We start from the raw sequence: 6,000 nt of genomic DNA on the forward strand, positions 1-6,000 counted from the left end.
GCACTGTATTTTCCCTATTCCCAACACACAGATCTGAGTGTTGCAACGGGGAACAGAAATTTTAGTGCTTTTAATATTCTTTGTATTGTGCTTTAGAACCATTTTGCTTTTTAGTTGAACATTCCTCTAACAAATCAATACATTTTTCTGTAGACCTTGAGTTTTGTAGAACTTGGTTTTGCTTTTCTTTGCTTTCTTAACGTTTTTCCTTCTGGTGTTAGAAATCTCAACATAATAGAATTTTGGAAATGGCGTATGGTTTCTGAATTTTCTGATAATATAAGCATCATTTAAAATACCTTCAGGCTTTCCCTACTTGTACGTTAAAGCTACTGATGTGTCCTGAGAAAGCCCTTCACTCGATTCCTTTGAAATGTGGTCAAGCTGGTCTTTCCTGACTTTGCTGGTGAAGGAAAACCAATGTGGGAAACACTTGGATGGGGTTTGGCCTTGTGGGAAAACTTTTGCCTTCCAAAAAACCAGCCAACCAACCAAAACCCAACCTGTAACCTAAAAAATAAAGGGGCTTTACCAAGTTTTTAGAGTTTGCTTTGTAGCACCTAAATACTTACGGAGGTGAATATTCCATCAGTGAATGCACTATCTCTACATATGTCTTCTATAGCTACACAAATGCTTTCAGAACTGCATAGTTAATTACAAAAATATTTGATTAGTGTTGGCCTAAGTGGGAGAATAGATGTTTGGATGGAAACATGAAGCTAACGGTTATCTAGAGCTGAAGGCAGAGATTTGGTCATCACCTTTAGAGGGTAAAATGGAACGTGTGCCAAACCGATTTCAAAAGTCGGGCAGAAATTCATTGGAGTAGCTCGAATTTCTGAGTCTTTACATTGAGGATGGAGCTGTTGAGCACTCAATGGTTTGTCCTTAGCACAGTTTCTTGCACGTTGCATTGCTAAGTTTGGTTTCTGCTGTAGCTTGAGCCCTTTGACTTTTGTCAAGGCTTGTCCTTTCCTTTCTCATGCGGTTTCGTGGGTGTAGGTGCTCGAATGTTGAATGCTTCCCAATTTATAATTGGGAAAATAATAAAAATGTGCTTTTGTGTCTCCACCGTCTGGCGGGAAGGATGAATTTATCTGCCCGTGGTACGTGGAGAGCTCGCTGGAGCTCAAATTTCCCTTTTCTGTGCATGATATTCTATTTTTTCTTTTTTAGATTTTGTTTTGTTTTTACAAAATATTGGTTTATTGAGAGATGTGTTACCCTCAATTGACATATTGACATTTCCAGGAACTGTGGTTATTGTTTTGAGAAATACAATCCTACACTGACAGATTCCTATCATTATTTGGAACCGTTGCTGAGGGTTAGTGAGACAAGTCTCATAAATAATGAAAGTGAATCATATTGGGGAGAACAGCAGCGAGGAACGGCCGAGCGTACAGTGCTGACACCAGGTAATTTTTGCTCCGCCGTGACATCACGCGGTGTTAATGTCACGCGTTGCAGTGGGGACGTTGACTTACGGTGTTGGAACACCCCGTTACCCGCTGGTAATTAACTTCTGCCACTAACTACCCATTGGAGTAATTAGCAGTGCAGGGGGTAACCAGCTTCTTGGTGTTTTTGGGGGCGCAGCGGCCACAATGCAAGAAACGCCAAGAAATACGCTTGAACGTGGAATATTTTTACATGGTTTCTAGTAACCTAATTTTTTTCCTCCGTAGTTTTACAGACTTTATTATTTGACAGCTGTGGAAGGAGTTTCACACTGGACTGCATCTGATTTGCAGTTTTACAGTGAGCAATTGGCAGGGAAGGTAAAAAGGAGCAACGAGGCGGGTTCTGGAGCGGTTGCGTAAGGCAAAGGCTCATCAGCCAAGCCGGGCTTGACCTGGATTTGAGACGCGTTCTCAAGTTAGTGGAGAGCTCTAATTAACCTCCTGTTAAAATAAGTTAAATAATTTCATTTACTCCCAGCTAACAAATTTCTGCCTGCTGTTATTTCTGGAAGCAGGTAAGTTTAATATCAAATGCCCTTTGCATGCCAGCAATGCGTTTCCATTATTATTTAACCTTATTCCTACAATGATGATGCCCCTGTATGTGCTGTGAAAATGCCAGGCTTGAAGAGAGGCTAACATACATTGCCATAATTATTTTAATGAGAGAGAATGGAGAAGACGCTTCTCTGCCATCTGTCAACAGAAAGCAGTCATATTGCATGCTAGACTTTATTCACTTATAAACTGTTCTTCAGTACTGAATACTGAATTCTCTATTACTACTTCTAGGTCAACAGCATTTATAATCTTCCCTGGTTTCTCTGTGAAGTCTACAAATTATTATCATTCCAAAGGCGCTCATTAATTTTGTGCTCTCGCATACCTAAAACTGAAACTTCCCGTGCGTTATTTGCTGCCTCGTGTGTCCACCGTCCCCGCAATGCTGTGCGCACAGAAATGGGTGCTGGGAGCACCCGTGATGCTTTTTAACCTGAAAATCCCGTGATCAATACGCGCTCTGGAAAATGTCGAGAATACTTTGATTTTATTCAATTTGTTTCTCACGAGGCTTTTATACTTAAGAAAGAAAAAGCTGTATAATGCAGTTTGCCAGCAGGTGGTTGGAAAACCTGGAGGAAAGGAGGATTGGCAGTTTCTATGGTTTTTGTTCCATACCATTATTCTCTGGACTATTTTTCCTGTTACTTTAGTGGCAAGGAATTTGTTTCATACCAAATTACTAGAAGTCGGCGGTTTTATCCGCCCCTGTACTAGATGCCTTGACAATGCCATCACCTTCCCAATGTAAGATCCCATCGTATCCCACTTAAGTTCTTAAAATGTGATCTATAAACAGCCAGAATCAAGACTATAGGCTAATATTGTATGGCTGTGCCTATGGCTATACTTTATGATGGTCTTCATTTAAATTATTCTTCAACATTTGCCTCTCGATAATCTGCTCCATTTAGTGCACGGAAATGGCACCGGATTGTGCCCACGCTTTCCTTTACGTCAGGGCATCGAGAGGCGGAACTATTACGTAGGAAAATATCACAACCATCCTTGAATATTTTTGGAAGCGCTATTTTGTACAAATTTTTCTTCGTGTTCCTACTATTCCTCTTTAGAATGAGACTGTGATGCTTGAAGTGAACTTGATTTGTGGTTGGAGACTTTGGGACGTTGATACATCTCAGGATACTCACCAGCAGAACAGCTGATATTCATCTGAAACCTCAGGTTACTGTGTATAGAATAAAACAAATAACATATAACAACTCAGTGAAACTAAAGTTTTGCTGGTTTGGATTTTTAGTAAGTCTAGAAAATACTCTGGCTGGAATGTGATAGAATTAAAACTTTGAGTATTTTTTCCATATATGTTTTACAGTTTCAAACTGTTTGGTTTTAAATTTGCCTTATTCAACCACAGCTCAAAACAGAACTAAAGCATAATTTTATTGTCATATAAACCCGAATTAGCATGAGCTTCTTTGAGTGGTCCTGTTGTTTTTTCAGATGGGCAGTTTAAAAACCAGGGAATAATGACACCACTTATTTTATTTTATCTCTCTGATTTTGAAATGCGAATCTTTTTGTGACTTTCCCTGCTCAGCCACCACAAATCAGACTTTCCATAGACTGTGCGATATTAATCTCCATGGGGCGGACACCTCTATGCAGGTGCTATTGCTCTCCCCCTCCTCCGGTTAATTCGGGTTTTAATCTCACTTCCTGTGATTTATTTACTCGTGTTGTGTGTGATGTGTCTGGCTTCTTGCCCTCGCCCTGCTCTCCCTCCTGTACGCACTGGATGTGTTCTTGCTGTTTCCTTGTTGTCTTCACCTCTTGCTTTTGTTCCTTGGGACGCGCTTGTTGGATGTCGTGTTCTCCGGTGATGGATTTCCTGCCGTTTCCTTACCCTTGTTTAACTTTCCGTCGTGTTATTACACAAATTGCTCTCGGTGTTTGCTTCGGTCAAAACGTATGAATCAAAATAACGGTGCTTGTGATATAGGAAATCATGAGCTCCGGTGTGGTCATGATGTTGAACACCATCGCATCATCTTCATGGTGCACCCTCTTCGGGTGTTGGTACATGGTCCTCCCCTCCCGTGGTGGGTTTTGGGGACCTTTGTTCACCATGACAATAGACGATTTTGGATGGAGGAAAGGGAAGAAGGAAACTGAAGACAACTCTGTGGACTTTGTCACTGACTGGCAAAATTCAGAGCATTTTTGGCAGGGTATGGAGAGGCCGTAACATAATCATCTGTCCTGCAGTTTGTCATAGCCCGTTTTTAAAGTGTTTGGCAATGACAGTCTGCAGGGACACCAGGTCAAGTAGAGCATGTGTAACCACTCACATCAAAGCTTAGTATAAGGGAGTTTCAAAACTCTACTGTTCAGTGTGACTCTACCAAGGCTGAAGAACTTGGTGTGTCTTATACACAGAGTAACAAGCAAAACCACAGCTGCCGAAGGTTAATTCACTTAAATATTATCTTTGAAGATGGAATACAAGCATGCAAATTCCCCTGCAAAGCAAAACCTACGAAACACAAATACATACGGTTTTGTCAGCAAGTGCCGCGTCTCTTTGGTTCTGTTGCCTTGAAGTGAACCTGTAATGTTCACCCGAGCAAAGGTGGTTTGGGTGTGAACCTACAAATCTCAAAACTGCTTGTGCAGTTCACCCAAATACATGTAGAAAAAATTCCTTAGGAAAAGTAGAAGCCTTGGCTGTGTAGGGTTGGCCTGTTAGAAAAACTGATGCGACGCTTGCTGCTGTTTCTTAATTAGCGTTGCAGCACGGATGAGGGGGGTGATGCCGGATTCGGTTCTGTCGCGTGAGTTGAGCTGCAGGTTGTGAGCAGGGTGGGCGTTGTGGCCGTAGCTCAGCATCTCCGACATGCAGGGAAATGCAATTGCTGTGGACAGCAGCAGCTTTTAGTGACTTCCCAGTTGTCCAGCGAAATACTCGTTTTGCTGCAAAAATACCGAAATGCCTCATTTCTAGATGGAGCGTGCTGGTAGACGAGGCTTCCCAGTACCTCTTCTAACCTCTTTCTGAATTGTGCCTTGAATAATTTAGCTGAGCTCAGCTGACTTAAAAAGAAATAACCAAATAGCAGCATCTCTCTGTTTGCAGAACTTCAGTGAAGTTTCTAAACGTGTGTCTGTTATTTCGTATTTACCTTAAGCTAAATACTGTTTTATTTTGTTGTCTACACTGCTGTTTGAGTTTTTCTTTAGGGCCTGGGAAACATGGTACCACTAATTTGAGGGATGTCAGTTAAACACTGGTTACCTAATAATTGTGTGTGTGTATATATATATGTGTGTATTTTATATATATTATTATATATTATTATATATTATATCCTATTATATTATTATATATTATATTATTATAATATATAAAATATATTATATATATTATATATATATTATATATAAATAATTATATATATATTTATATATATATTTAATAATTTGAATTTAGGCCAATATTTTGGGTCATTTTTCGGTGTTATCAGTGATCTGCCCTGGTTCACTGGGTTGGGGAAGCCATGTGATTTTTACTTCTCTAAGCCATGCAAACACCTCTGCTGCACTGGCCTCAGTTAAATTCCGCAGCGCTTCCTTGCAGAGGAAATAAGATCCCTGTTTATCATCCAGTCAAATGCCTGTGTCATTATTCACGCTGCACGTCTGAGCTCAAAGATAATATCACATTTCCAGCAATACGGATGATCCATTATGGTTTTCCTAAAGCAGAGGCAAAGTTTGTTTATTTGTAGGGCAGAAGAGGGAGGAGATAGCAAACTTCAGGTTAATCAGATTATTTAAAGTTGACATTGGGGCTCTTGGTTAGAGCAGAGTCCAAGTTCATTTGGGTTGGAGTTTGAGATGGAAATCTGGCCGTGTCCGTCTCTGCTGCCAGCCTGCCTGCCTGTCTGTCTGTCTGTCTTGGTGGCCTTCGTTACCTCATGGGAGTTATCTAGAGCAAACCCATGCAATAGAT

This window comes from Nesoenas mayeri, assembly GCF_963082525.1.
Source record: "Nesoenas mayeri genome assembly, chromosome: 7".
Classification (NCBI taxonomy): domain Eukaryota; kingdom Metazoa; phylum Chordata; class Aves; order Columbiformes; family Columbidae; genus Nesoenas; species Nesoenas mayeri.